The sequence below is a fragment of the Musca autumnalis genome, unplaced genomic scaffold, assembly GCF_047663935.1.
Source record: "Musca autumnalis isolate F117 unplaced genomic scaffold, ASM4766393v1 scaffold_2, whole genome shotgun sequence".
In the NCBI taxonomy this organism is placed as follows: Eukaryota; Metazoa; Arthropoda; class Insecta; order Diptera; family Muscidae; genus Musca; species Musca autumnalis.
In genome coordinates this window covers 269,896,100-269,912,954 of record NW_027411755.1, presented here as the reverse complement: position 1 = coordinate 269,912,954, position 16,855 = coordinate 269,896,100, and positions in this window count along the sequence as shown.

Below are 16,855 nucleotides of genomic sequence, written 5' to 3'. Positions count from 1 at the left end.
TCGGTAATCGCTTAACAATTCCAATAATCAGATCCAATTGTACATTGGTTTTTAAAGTTTTGGCGACTTTCTGACGTTTAAGTGTACATTACATAAAAATGGTCCGCTATTGGGATATATTTTGAGATTCCGGGGTGATAAATTATTTTTTCTTTCAAAAAATGATTTGTTCAATACGTTTTGAATATGAATTAACTTCAATATAAATTAATTTTTGTATATTAATTGAATTAAATTAAAAAATCTTAGGGTGTGCTAATTATATGTCCCCTTGATAATTTGGCCGTCTTCACAAAACTTTTATTTTCAAAAAACCACTGATAATACTATTCACTTATATCATTAAATCTGTTAAATACATTACAGAAAAGGATTTTGTTTCCGAAAATATTTCAATTTGCCCTATCAAAACTCTTAGCTGACTGAAATCATTTTGCCACAAAGGGGTGTGCTAATTCTGTGACCAACACTGTAGTTACCGACTATTGACAATAACTATTTAAGGAACATATTTAATTTTTCTTACTTGTTGATGCAAAGTTACAGTCGAACCTCGATTACCGGAGGCATTACGGATAATCGATTTTCTCGGATAATGGAGTCAATTTTTTATGCGGCTTTTGAACACATTTTTCAGTAAAACAAGTAAAAAAAATATCAGTTTCAGGCTTTGCCGACAGAGATATACCCTCAGCCTGTGTATATTAAAACTATTTTTCCCAAAATAAGTATGTATTTAGGTCGTTTGAAAAATTTTGGGCGTTTAAAACGATAAAAATGTTGATTAGGATTAAAGATCAAAAGTTTTGCGGAGGAGATACTAAAAGGAATGGATCGACATTGACAGTTATGGAAGTGTATCTCCAGCCACAACATATGGTGCCATAGGGGGTTTTTACACTTATTGGGCTGTTTGCTCAAGAAGTATGGACTTGCCCCTAAAAAAACTTTTACCATCGTAATTGAGGCAGCGAATGCAAGTTGCTTCAACAAAAATCAAAGTGATTCGATATCAGGTCTTAAAGTGAACTTATCCGAAATATGGTGTGGGAGGTACCGGATGGAGTGGACAAATATAGTCCATATTTGAACCTGATCTATATCTGGTAGATATGTATATTAGGATGTGTAAAGTATAGACTAATTCGGCCACTCCCCTCAAGAGTTACCGTACAAACAATTTTTCCGAACATTTTTGAACTTTTGTGGGGGAGGTACCTGAAGGAGTGGACCGATATGGCTTATCTTCAAACTTAAACTATGTTTGGACAAAATATTACTAAGGCCAAATTTTAGACCGAATCGGCAGATCCGTTCGAGAGTTATCTTGCTCTCCAACCATCTCACACGGTGTCATAGGGTTTTTTTGCAACTTTCATGCTTTTTTCTCAGGAAGTATGGACTTGTCCCTGATGAAACTTGTACCGTCGTATGGAGGGCAGCGAATACAAGTTGCTAAAACAAAAATCAAAGCGATTCGAGAGATGGCCCTAAACTGAACTTTTCCGAAATTTTGTTTGGGAGGTACCCGAAGGAGTGGACCGATTGAGTCCATATTGAAACCTTATTTAAGTCTCGTACACGTTTCACGATGGGCAAAGTATGGTCCGAATCGGTTACTAACTTCAAGAGTTATCGTGCGTACAAAATTTCCGAACATTTTCGAACTTTTGTGGGGGAGGTACGGGAAGGAGTGGACCGATATAGCCCATCTTCGAACTTAAATTAAGTTTGGGTAAAATATTGCGAAAGCCAAAATTTGAACCGAATCTGTTTATCCGTTCGAGAGTTATCGTGCGCTCCAGCCTGCCAGACAGACAGACGGACGGACATTGCTCAATCGACTCCAAATTGTCTGAAACACATTTTGTCCAAACATACTTGGGGTCTAAAACCATTATTTCGATGAGGCACATTTTGCCCGTATGAAAGTGTATATACTCTCGTTAGCATAAATGCTGAGGGTATAAATAGCGTAGTATTGTACAGATTTTTACAATAATATTTAACTGTGCTATTTTTATTATATTTAAAATAAAATGACATTAAGGATTAACATCTATCTGCATAAATATATTTCAAGAACATAAAGCAATTTATTAGTTTTTGTCATTACATACGTAATGTTGATGTTGTTTATCTCTTCTTATGCATTGTCTCCATGAAGCCCAACAATGTTGTGGTTATTTTGGAAGAATTAGCTCTTTTCCTTTACGTGCAAGATTATTCAAGTTTTACCGCTTTTAACTCGAAAAGCGTGCCCTTAGTTCAAGAAGCATACGATTCATATGTGAGCAGTTCACAACTTTTACTACTAATGTTCAACCGATTAATCTGAATTGACTTTGCGACATGGTTTTTGTAATACCATAAATAAACAAATTGTTTGAAACGGGAGAATTTCTTAATTCAATTTCAATTTCTTTTATTGCGTGTAATATAAATTTATATAATAGTTTGTAGAGTTATATTACAGCTTACAACAAGAGGTTAGGAATTTTAACTGCTTTTCTACTTTATAATTATTTAAATAATATTAATAGAAATTATATCAGTTTTTAATATGTAAATTTAGAAGATATGTAATTAATTTCTTAATAAAATTTTATGGAAGGTGTGCTTTTACTCCCGGATAAAGGAGTTTATAACAAATAATAGAGGTAATGAAAAACGACCAACAATTATTTTTTATCCCAGATAATCGATTGACAGGCAATCGAGGTTCTACTGTAATTAGAATGTGAACAAAAAATGTTGACCTTTCACATAATTAAGTTGATGTTGAATTCCAAATGTATCGGAAGTTGGGCATCGCTAGTGCCCATCTGCTTCATTCAGCCACTTTACATTGTGCCATAGGGGTTTTTATAACTTTAGGGCTATTTTCTCAGGACGAATGAATTTGCGTCCTAAAAAACTTGTACCGTCGTAATGACGGTAGCGAATGCAATTTATTACAACAAAGATCAAATTGATTCGAGAGAAGGCCGTAAACTTAATTTTTTGAAATTTTGTGCGGGAGGTACACGAAAGAGTTGGCATACATAAGCAGTCCATATTCGAACATGATCTATGTCTTTTAGAAATATTACGATGTTCAAGGTACGGACCAAATCGGAAACTCTCCTTCAGAGTTATCGTGCGCACAAGTTTTCCGAACATTTTTGAACTTTTGTGGGGGAGGTGCCGGAAGAAGTGGACCGATGTAACTTATCTTCGAACCTAAACTATGTTTGGACAAAATATTACGAAGGCCAAAATTTGTACCGAATCGACAGATCCGTTCGAGAGTTATGTTGCGCTCCAACCATAACACACGGTGTCAAAGGGAATTTTTGCAAGTTTCAGGTAATTTTCTCAGGAAGTATGGACATGCCCTGCTGAAATTTGTACCATCGTATGGGGGGCAGTGAATACAAGTTGTTACAACAAAAATCAAAGCGATTCGAGAACAGGCCCTAAACTGAACTTATCCGAAATTTTGTGTGGGAGGTACCCGAAGGAGTGGAACGATTAAGCCCATATTGGAACCTTATCTAAGTCTGGTAGACATTGCACGATGTGCAAAGTATGGACCAAATCGGTTACTCCATTCATAAGTTATCGGACGGACAAATTTTCCGAACATTTTCGAAATTTTGTGGGAGAGGTACCCGAAGGAGTGGACCGATATAACCCATCATCGAACTTAAACTAAGTTTGGACAAAATATTACGAAAGCCAAATTTTGGACCAAATCGGCTCATCCGTTCGAGAGTTATCGTGCGCACCAGCCAGACAGACGGACGGACATTGGTAAATCGACTCCAAATTGTCTGAAACATATTTCGTTCAAACATACTTGGGGTCTAAAACCGTTATTTCGATGAGGCACATTTTGCCCGTATGGAAGTGTATATGGCAAAAAACAAAAATTTTTTACAATCGATGAATCCGAGTTTCACCCTTTGGGAATTCGCGAACTGTTAACATATTCTATATAGTATGATATACATTCTTTAAACTGAAGTGTTTTAGGAGGAATCCCATAAGGTCGACCATTAAAATTAATTTACGTGGAAGCTGTGTTGGCATCAATGTAGAAAAATAGGTAAAAATGGGTTGAAGTCAACAAGTTTTTTTATGCTCCCTTCCGATTTTAGGCTTAACCTTACATTTTATAGACATATGCACAAAGAAAGACTTAAAGAATACTTCATGGGCAATATGATACTAGTGTATCATTTTTCGATATATCCACTGCATCCACCTAAAATTGATGCTGACATTTTGAAGCCGGAATTTCGGGGTTTTTTGAATTGTTTTAATAATTCAGACGCGCAACAAGATAATATTCAAAACTCACATTAGGATTATAAAACTCGTGATTCTACGTCGTTTAATGCATATCTCATGAGTGTGCTCCTTACAGCATCCTAGTAATTGGAGTCTAAAGGCCAATATTTGATGCGTGATTTTTTTTAAAAAACATATTTTTTGCGTTTAAAATTTACAAGTGCCATTCAATTTCCTTTGTACCCCGCGTGAATTTAGTTTTTTTACGCGACGGATCTAATGAGACCTTCCGCGATCGAATCCATCCACTAAAACCGCGGATATAGATACCCTGAAAATAGGAAAAGCAGCAAAAAATTATTTCGACAAATCCGCGTACAAAACCGCGAATTTCTTGAAATTTTTTTACGTAAATGGAATCCTTTATACGCGATCATAATATTTGCGAAAACGCGTGTCATAAATTACAGAGATTCGCGTGTAATATGGGTTTTTCACCAAAAATAGAATGTGGAGGCACATCCGCGGTTCTTGAAGAATCTAATTAAAATTGGTATATTTGGACGTATTTTTGATAGGCGCTGACGAAACCGGATGCGCATCAAAAGCGTATGCACATTGCGCGACTTTTACCAACTTTAAGGTTTTTTGCAGTGTATGATGCAACTGGTGGCACACAATGGCCCCTGAGTGAAACATCGAAATATGCATAAATTTTGACAGAGATTGATTCGCTGTATCCAAAAACGGATGCGCATCAACCGACTTTAACTAATTCGCGAATAACAGGCTTTTTAATTATAATATCCCAGCGAAAAGTTTGCCTCCAAAGAGGCAGTTAAATGATATGTACAAGTGATTTGGAAGTGCATCAAATTATGCATTTTCACTCATGATTTTTACAAGGGAGTGACCCCGGAAAGAGGCACTCCATTGCACCGCATTTTAACTGATCCTTTGGCATTGCATTTTAACTGAACCTTTGGCACTGCATTTTAACTGACCCTTTGGCATTGCATTTTAACTGACCCTTTGGGGTAGAATAGGAGGCAGTCCAGAGCACGTGTTTTGAATAACAAAATAAAATGCATTTATTACACTGTGCCACAAATTGGAACTCAAGGTCTGTGCGGTGGAAAATTCCTTTTGGAGATGAAAGCCCTTAGTGAGTATATTAAGAACCCAAAAGGAAATTTTCCCCATAGGTCAAGTTTCTGAGATATCGCGCGGTGAATTTTTTTAATTTTCACCTATGATGCTTGAGAAAATAGCTTTATATCTCTGTTTGCCGTTATTGTAGCTTCGTTTTCAGATTACATGTCTTCAGTCAAATCGAATGGCGAATCTTTTTGTAGAACATTTCATTCTTCTAACTCAATTCCTTTCATGTCCTTTTCGTCCTTTCTTTCTTGAACCGTAGTAAAAGTACCACAAGTTGAGATTTTACAGCATCCAAATATTCCACAAAAATATTGCTCAGGGAATTTTAGGTACGGTTCTCATTGACAACTAATCGATATTGTCACGTTTTCATTGTCCTTTTTGACATTTATCCGGTTTTTGTTCAGAAAAAAACTATGTTTTGTTTTTCTGTATATTCGTTATTTGTTATGTATTGGTAGGTAGACATACCCATTGGTTATCGCTTATATTGACATCTGGGATGTATCTGAAATATTTACCATATATAGCTCCCGATATGCTAAACACGTTAATGACAAATTTTCTTGGAGAATAGATCCGGTTATCTAATATTTTGAACCGGATATAGCGATATAAAACCCGGATTTTGTACCGATTTTAAGTAACCGATTAAGGTTATATGTATACCATTAGAAAGCTAATAAAATTGCCAATCAGGGAAAATAAATTTGTTGACAGCATCTTACCTGAGTTCGGTGCTAAAACAAAAAACCCGATTTCTTGAACCGTTTTTAAAGAAAAATATCACTGCGCGTAAATATGAAGATCAAAGCTTGGTGGGTTAAATATTATTTTTGCCGATGAAAGTGGATGAAGTTAATATTATGAACCCGGAAGGACAGTTATGCCGTAGGTCAAACTTCTGAGTTATAGCGAAATGGAATTTATGTTACGGGTTTATTGTCGTGCTCTTAAAGTTCATGAAGAATGTATGCATCACGCCATAACTTAGAAGTTTGACCTATGGCATAACTGTCCTTCCGGATTCATAATATTAACTTCATCCACTTTCATCGGCAAAAATAATATTTAACCCACCAAGCTTTGATCTTCATATTTACGCGCAGTGATATTTTTCTTTAAAAACGGTTCAAGAATACGGGTTTTTTGTTTTAGCACCGAACTCAGGTAAGATGCTGTCAAAAAATGTATTTTCCCTGATTGACAATTTTATTAGCTTTCTAATTATATACATATAACCTTAATCGGTTACTTAAAATTGGTACAAAATCCGGGTTTTATATCGCTATATCCGGTTCAAAATATTAGATAACCAGATCTATTCTCCAAGAAAATTTGTCATTAACGTGTTTAGCATATCGGGAGCTATATATGGTAAATATTTCAGATACATCCCAGATGTCAATATAAGCGATAACCAATGGGTATGTCTACCTACCAATACATAACAAATAACGAATATACAGAAAAACAAAACATAGTTTTTTTCTGAACAAAAACCGGATAAATGTCAAAAAGGACAATGAAAACGTGACAATATCGATTAGTTGTCAATGAGAACCGTACCTAAAATTCCCTGAGCAATATTTTTGTGGAATATTTGGATGCTGTAAAATCTCATCTTGTGGTACTTTTACTACGGTTCAAGAAAGAAAGGACGAAAAGGACATGAAAGGAATTGAGTTAGAAGAATGAAATGTTCTACAAAAAGATTCGCCATTCGATTTGACTGAAGACATGTAATCTGAAAACGAAGCTACAATAACGGCAAACAGAGATATAAAGCTATTTTCTCAAGCATCATAGGCGAAAATTCAAAAAATTCATCGTGCGATATCTCAGAAACTTGACCTATGGAGAATATTTCCTTTTGGGTTTTTAATATACTCACTAAGGGCTTTCATCTCCAAAAGGAATTTTCCACCGCACAGAAACCTTGTTGCACAGTGTTATTTGTGTAAAACAAAAATATTAATAACTTTATTAAATTAACACAAATTATGAAAATTCTCTATTGAATTCAATCGCAAACATGTGTGCTTCCTTCGCCCTTCATTTAATCCAAGCTTAAGTACTTTTGCTTCATCTGCTAAATGGGTTTGATATTGTCTTCCCATCACCAGTTAAGATTTCGACATGTACTCCAACAGCACTCCATTGGGAAATTTTCTTCTTGTGAGTTACCGGAAAAATGTTCACAAATTAAATATTATTTAGTTTGTATTAACAAATGTTTGGAAATGCTAACACGATTATCTCTTTTGGAGATGTATTCCGCTGCCTGTAGAGATGTACAAACTGATTTATGTACATGTAGGGATCTCTAACAACTGCTAATAAAATGTAGTGTACGGAGTGCCTTTTTCACGACTCCGTTTGCACTGCATGCGGATGCTGTTAAAGTGTGAGGAAATGGAGTGCCTTTTTCAAGACTCCGTTAAACTGCCTCCGGATGTTGTTAAAATGTGACGAATGGATGTGATTCTTTGGATTGCATCCAAATGCGGTTAAAATGTGAGGAATGGAGTGCCTTTTTCACGACTCCGTTTGAAGTGCATAAAAACATGCCGTGAAAGAACTAGTCTACATTGCACTACTTCCAATTTATTTTGCTGGGATTAATTGAATGATTGTAATTTCAATATTACTCTTAATTTCCTACCCTTATAAATTATCACAGTAATCAGTTAAACTCTCGCGATGGTAAACCATATGTTTTAATGAAGTTTTAACTGTATACATTCAATAAAATATGGACTAAAGCTGAAATAAACACAAAGATGTAAAATTCTGCAGTCCAACAATAAAAAACGCCAACAACATACATTCATTATTCTATGGGATTTTAGCAAAATAGTTGGAGAACTCCCAAATATTTTTTTCTAATTTTTAGAATCAAACCAAAAAAATATTTGCAACAATATTTTCCAACAATAAGTTTTTCTCTTTTATTGTTGCTATAATATGCAATTTATGTACCCAATCTCTATAAATTTGGTATCATATTTTTCTACGCATTGTCTAGATTCCGCATATATTCTTTAATTTATTTTTAGAGGGTTTGTACGGATTCTGGGACAGGATAATTTGGATTTACTTCAAAATTTTTTTATTATTTGTTGACTTTCCGCGAAAATAATAATAAATTTAATAACTATTTAAACATCTACGAATAGATATGGACTGCTGTTAACGATTTATGCATACATTTTCTCATAACAACAAAAAAGATATTTTTAAATATTTTTTCTTTATATGAGCATAAAAACCGCTATAACTTTTGCGCGCATTGGCCAATTTCGTGAACGCGAGCAGATTTGAAACCGGATTTTTTTCCTTTACCTCTGTACCAAAAATCGTAGATGTGCTCGTAAAAAATATTTTTAATTTTTTTCAAATGGAATTGTAAAGGAATTTTGTTATTCGCCATATACCCTCGTTAGCATAAATGCTGAGGGTATAAACAAGCTAACCGCTTTTCGATGTAAATGTGAATAGAAATCTCAATGTTTCATTCATTTTTGCGCTATTTTAGCTAATTTGAAAAAATGACAAACAAATCGAACAAACAAAAGCAACTTCTTGCATATGCCATAAAAACAATTGAATTGCCATCGTTTTTCGAACCTGTTCTGTCATGAGTATTGTATTTTATTTGTTTATGTATTTCTTCATTTTGTAATGATAAGCCTGAGAGCCAATAACTTATTACAATATGCATCGCTTTGTAAAATGTATGTAAAATCTAAATTAAGACTAAAAAGTAATATATGGAAAATAACTCGCAGGGGAGAACTATTCCTAAAAAAAATTATACACGAATAATACTTCATACTGGAATAACTACTCCCAAAACATTTTGACATTTTTTGACATTTGTTTTTGCAAATAAATAAAAAACGAGTAACAAAAGCTCTTTTCAATTTTTACTCACTTGTTATCTTTATTGGTTTACTAAACTAGTACTCTTTCCTTTTCTTGACAAAAGAATCGAATTTTTACTTTTAGTTAAATATTTGCCTTAAAAAGCGAATATATAATACGAATTTTATTTCGTCTTAGCATATGAAAACCATATACATTGGGTAAGGTAAAATCGTGAGGTTTCGCCAGTAAAGAACCTACACCAACACTATGAAGGCCACTTGAAAATGTTAAAATTTTTTCCGTTGCGCCCCCAAATAGTGTCCACTTACATTTCTGACCACGTTCTGATTCGTGAAATTATAAATTTTTTCATACCAATGAAAGACAACAAGTAAGGAATCCGAATCCATATACACTAATACCTCGATTTGCGTTAATGATTGATTCAATAAAATTAAATCATTGATGATTTATCATACACATAACTATTTCTAAAATTGTTATACTTTCAGTTTAACCTAAAATATATTATAGCGTCTAAGATTCGCATACATATGTACATATGTATATTCCAGTTAATTGGAAGTGCATTTTTAATGTTTTCATTAATTTCAAAACACTGAAGCATTTGTATATTGTGTTAATTTGACTTGTGTAAATATATATCATTAAATATGGTTAGTCATTCATTGATATATTATATTATGTTTATAATATACGATGTTTGTATGTGTGCGCATGTAATAAACAACTAGTTGCTGTTAGTGGAAAACTGCAGTAGTATTTGCAAGTAGCAATGGTAAGCTAAAAGTTGTTTCTTATTCTTTCTTCCGAATGTCCTTGAGACCACTGTTCATAACGTCAAGTCTGTTGCATACATTAATAATTTAATGTTTTATGGGTTTGTTGGGTATTACGTCTTTGAAATTAGATATGCCTAATAAATGTAACAATACTGCATTTTATGAATTTCAATTCCAGAATGACAATTTGTGATTCGTTACCTTTCGTATCCTGGGTAGCCAGCCATTGTAATTGACACGCGGCATTTGCCATAAAGCAATGCGCTAAACAAGATATACTCGCTTGTCAAGGTCAATGTGAGCATCCTTTAGACGTCAACATAGTAACGGTTCAATAGACTCCTCTTACATATATTTGTCAATATAATTGTCATCAGATTTTTTGGCCAACTTTTGTAGCACAGTATTATTAAAAATATAAACAAATTTGTCAGAATTTTATAATTTTTTATCCCCATTGTGTAAACATGGTCTATTCGGAACATTTCTATTGAAATACTAAACTGAAAGGCACACCGACCAATTGTTTATAATAATCAATTGTTCTTGAACTCCATACCTCGGAATGACATTTTGTCAAGATACGTGCCCTCGAAGGATGTCAATCATCAAAGAATTGGAATAAAGACAAATTTGGTAAATGAGTGAAAGTGTTTATTTAACTATTTTGGAAAATTTGTTTATACAAACAACTAAACCGAGTTCCGCTCATGCGATAAGATAGGCAGTAATGGACTTTGAAGTTAACCACTTGATGGTCCTCAACATTAACCTCAGTGGCTCTTAGAGATGAAATGCGGCACCTATACAAACAACAAACTCATAAATTACTATTCCACTTGCATCCATAGTCCACAGTGTGTATTTTATCAAATAATGAAGGGAGGGTGGAATGCGGAACACTTATGTTGAGCATGTAAAACGCACAATTATTGTTGGGTCCTTGAGGACTTGTTAGGACACATTATGGTTGGCAATTGTTATTCCAATTTCAAGATGTTTATGCCGATGATATGGAGCGTATTTGGAGAACGAAAGTACTACTGATGTTGCATAGAAAATGAAAGAGAGCAGCGGACACCCACGATGAGAGAAGACAACACTTGACGTGTGTTAAAGTGTCAAAATGACACTTTTTCACATACGAATATGGTACTGGATTTGTGTGTGTTCTTATTTTCAACAAGACAAAAAGGCGGCAACCTTTGCGCGCCATGTCGAAACAGGGGCAGTATCCACCACTTAAGCGAAAATTTAAAACAATCAGTATTGAAAAAAGTGTCAAGTTACCACACATAATCTTTTTGACGAACATTGGTTGTTGTATTAGAGTCTAATTTGGGGATGACATTGTCCTCGAAACGTCTTTGTGAAAGATCGAAGGCTAAAGTCAAACTAATTGAAAGATTGTTGAGGGTAGAGTTGGTTGAGGGTTGATGGCGAAGAAAGTTAATCTGGAGATTAAAATTAGCTAGATTCATGAATTTTGATGAAATGTCATAAGGTATTTTTGGAAGCAAATTAAGCATTTCTTCCAAGGTTAATTGGAATGACAAAGGTTTCTTAGACAATCACAAATAAAAACGACATTGAATTGGGGTCATTTGGCCTTCGACTTTGGTATTTTTTGGTTGATTTCTTTTAATTTACTTGTATTGTAACGTTGTAATTAAGGATCAATCATCACTACAAGCGTTCTACATCACTTTGACAAAGGTGAAAACGCGTGTATAATTCCGATTTTGCATCAAAGTTTAATTTAATTAATTTGAATCATAGAAATTTATCTTCGAGTTTCCTACAAAAGAGCGGCAAAACCACTGGAACGTCAAAAAATGTCTAAAACCTTAAAAAAATAAATAAAAATAAATTGGTTCACAAAGATTTGTAGGGCTAGTAATACTTATGAGCGATGTCATTCCTACTGCAGAAAAACTTGGGCACAATAAGCATTCAGAAAAAGATTTTGAAACTGATGTGTCAAGTTTTACACCACATTTTTGCCATTTCTTCGTTTTTTTTTAACCAATACTACTGAATATATATTAAATGAATAAAAAATTAAAGTATCAAAAAATTCATAAGGAAACGAGAAAGACCCACAGTTCTTTTTAGGGATGTATATAGAATCTCTTTCTGAGTCGGTTTATGCATGTTCGTACGTCCGTCTGTCATTGTATTTTTGTTCGCAACGTACAGGTAGCAATTATTATCCGATTCGTCTAAGAATCGGGGAAAATAATTTTTAAGCCATAGGAAGGACGCTATTTACGGTGCGCCTTAACTAATTTTAAATGAAAACCGCATACACCTCGGAAGTTTTTGTGGATTCTGAAACAGCAATCTTCATAGATAACAAAAAATAAATTAATTAAAAAATTGGAGAAGGGATTTTTAAATAAATCGCGGTCAAAGTTCACATTTGTAGGTTTACTTTAGGTTTTCGCGATTTTGCTTGGATATTTTTAATTAATTAATTAATTTTAATTTTTTTCTAGGTTGTACCATTTTTAGATTAGTTGGGAAATTGCAGTCAGAGGCGATACATTCAGTGCATTGCCGAAGTTTCAACTTCCCTATCTCAGAAACGATAAAAGCAAAATCGTGAAAACCTAAAGTAAGCCTACAAATATAAACTTTGACCGCGATTTATCTAAAAATCCCTTCTGCGATTTTTTAGTTATTTTATTTATCTTATCTATGAACATTGCTGTTTCAGAATCCGCAAAAACTTCCCAAAACATGACAGGTTCAGATTTGGATTAGCACCAATTTACACCCGTATGTATATTATATATTCACAGTGGTGTAGGGTATCATATAGTCATCTCCGCCCGAATTTGATCCTTTCTGGTTACTGGTTATCTTTATCCTAGTCCATATATTGCTTAGTGTATGTGGCTTTTGGGAACCGCCGTTTTAGCTAACAACATACATATGTACAAAGTATACCAAATTTAGTTGAAATAGGCTAAGACATAAATATCCTTACCATATACATATGTATGTATATATACTCTCCCGCTCATTCCAATGTTGCCATATTTTCGTATAATATCCATAATATTATTAAACTACACTAAAAATTTACCATTAGAATAGATTGAAATCAACTGAAATAAAAAATCTATCTTGAATGCAATTAAATGTGATATTTATTTTTAATTTCATAGAATTAAATATTGCTTTGACTGCTATAAATATTTTCGCTCACGATATTTGGTATATATGTATTTGTAAATCCAAACTTCAACAAGCTACGCTAGGAACAAGCTACGAATAAATGTCATTAAAATCAATAAATATTACCCCCAGATTCTTTTCGAGAAATTATCACCGAAAATTGTATGAGTACAAAAACCACGATGTTTAGGAACCATGTTCGTTACAATTACATTATGCAACAAGATATTCATGTGTCTAATATCTGGTTATATCTATGTAAGATGGATGGTCGGAGGATGGAATATGCAGTTATTTTTAGTAAATGAGCGATATATGTATTTGTTCTCCATTGCGTTTCAAGTTCTTCTCTTGTATGAATAAAACATCCACTTATGATTCTCCAATAGCACGTGCATTGGTTATTACAGAAACATATGCACTTACATATGTATGTTGAATTGATACTCTAAAATTTTACCCTATAATGAAGGCAGTAATTTCCCCCTGAGCCGGAAATACTTAAAGTAATCGCAAAGGTTCTACAACCCTATGGAAGTTAATTTATTACAAAACTCGGAACACCCTGCCCTGTAATTTACAAAGGCGGCCATTATCTGTGATCACTTGAAGATTAGGCGAAAATATGTACATATGTATGTACCCACACACATTGCATTAGTGTAATTACGGCAATTGAAAGTGAACTTACTTGCAAGGTAAAGGAAGATTTTGGGACATAAGGCTCAGGTGCGAAAAGATTTAATGACCTTCTCACTTGCTAGAGTATTCGGCAGCATTAAACTGTAAAGTGCAGATCCAGGTGCCAACAGTGTATGCTTCCTTGTCTACTCCCACAATTTACGTAGACTCTCTTGGTGGTATTTCTGTTTTATTCAAACATATAATTGAAACTAAACTCTGTTTTTTTTTTTAATTGCGGTTCAAGAAATGTGGGATGTATTTCTTAAAACAAATTTGTTTTATGTTTACCTCTTAAGGCGATGATCATAAGATTGAATGTTGTTGTTTTTTTCTTTCGAGATGAGCTGAATGATCAGAAGGTTTTTGCAAATGAAAAATAATGCCAAAGAAATTGCCTTCAACTAACCACTTTGCGACATGTTTCGTTTGTACAATTTTTTAGTGCATTGACATAAATTGTTGTGTTTTATAAGACATTTCATTTAATAAGCAATAACTGAATAACCATATAATTCAAAACGATTATTTTGGAATGGACTATTTTATTTATTTTTATTTTATTGTTGTTATGAATTACTGAGGATTTTATGTTCCCGAGTTTCAAATAGTATCGTTTTCAAAGAAATTATACTTTGCTATGAATTACACTGTGCTACATGAAAAATATTTAAGGGTCCTGACGCAAAAATTCTATAGCGTTGGAGTCCGCGGACAACAAAAAATGCCAGTGTTTCCTTTGGGTCACTTCGTTTTTTGCTTTTTGTAACTGTAGAGAAATTATTATTATTTTGAAATTATCAATTTTAAAAGAGCATTACTTCTATTTTTCAAAACTGATTTCTATACAAAGTATTTTCTCTTAAAGGGGAGAGTAATATCTAACGAACAAGCCATGAAGTTTTGAAATCTGTTATGCCTGTTAAAAGTTGATAATTTCAAAAACCCCGTTTTTCAAAGGAACCAAAGGTATTTTCGTTGTCCATGGACCTCAATACGATAGAATTTTTGCATCAGATTGCTTGAATATTTTTTAGTCAACTTTTGTAGCACAGTGTTATTGAGATTTATTGTCTTAAACCTGATAATACCATTGCATGAGGGTGATGCCAAAATGTGGATTTATTTTAAGACTTTTCAAGAAGAATACGTAGCTATGGCCAATTCAGTTCAAAAATTCCACTGAAAATTAAATATAGATAAAATCTGAAGGTATCGAACATTGGTGGCGTCTTTTTTATTGGGATAATTATAAATAATTGTTCCACAAACATCCCGGATGGGACAAGGGAGACTTCTCTCATATCAATGAGTGCACCCCGATTCATATTTAGCTCAATGATATGGGACCAACTGTTTATTGCCGAGTCCGAACGGCGTGTCCTAAGACACCACTTGTAGAGAAGTTTTACAAGGCTGAAATACTCAGGAAATGTCGCCAACATCACTGAGGGGTATTTTGCCACCGTTGAAAATTTGATGTTGCCTGGCCTGGGAATTGAACCCACGACCTTTAGCATGCAAGGCGGGTGTGCATACCATTTTTATTGGGATAGCTAATACAATTTTGTTTTTCAAAATAGTCTGGCTTAATCACATTGTTGTTGTTTTATTATTTTAAAACAACTAATTTATTAGTGGAAAAAGGTTGGCATTATTAGCCAAGGAAGATTTGTTTCGATCCACGCCACTGGATCTCATCAGTTCCCTTGTTTCTTGTTTGTGGATATTCTCCACCGAAGTTATTTTTCAATAACTTCTTTAACAAGAAACTTTTTAAACCCAAACATCAATCGTAAGCTCGAAGTATAAAGGTGAACGAAGAAAAAACTTCAATTAGAAGTTTTTCTTTGGCAACCTAACACAACTTCGACGAAAGTGTTTGCGAAACACACCAAACCTTTTCCCACTGCTATGTGGCCACTAATAAATTAGTTGTTTTAAAATAATAAAACAACAACAATGAGATTAAGCCAGACTATTTTGAAAAACAAAATCTGGAGGTATCGATACTTAGGTCCTATTTGAAGAAGGTTGCATTGTACAGGAAGGCTTTAAAAGACATGTAGATTACTAAATTTTACACTTATCTATCTAATTTAGAATTTCTGCTTTTAGTAAGAAAATCTCCTTGTGAATTTTTTAGAATGCAAATACATAACGGGAAAAATGTCCCCTAATTTAAGCAAGCCACAAGTATGGATACTTCCAGATTTTATTTGCGTTGAAATTTCAATAAAGTTTTCGAACCAAGTTGACCTTAATAATGCATTCTTCTTGAAACTTAGCAATAAAATTACGCATTTCGGAATAACCCTCATGCACTGTTATCTGTCAACGGTTAGATAATATGTGTATGTATTTTCTTCTAAACATTATTCCATCTATCATTACAGCGGATACATGCTGTCTTCCAAAAAAACCTTAAAGACATACAAATTGTTTTCCCTTCCGCAACGATTTTATTATTTACTTTGACAGAATGTATTTTTACACATTGTTCCAAAACTTAAATCACCTGTTGGTTGTAAAAATGTTTTGTATTTATTATATGTCATTATCAAATTTATGATTATCACACGCATCAACACACGACATAAAAGCTACAAAGGTTTAATAGTTGTTAGAGAGATGTCCTGCTGATTTGATGTTTGTGCGGTTTTCTCATACCCACCGCAAGATAATTCGTCACGAAATTGTCATAAAACCTTTCCGAAAATTACTGAATTCCTCGAATAAATATTCACTAACTAACTAAAGCACATAAATCTTTTTCCAATACAAAAACATGTTTGTATTCAATCCCATTTTCACGTATTCCCTTGAATAGGCTTGTACAAGTCGTCACAAGATACACAGGCGCACACTTTTGTCAGTATCAG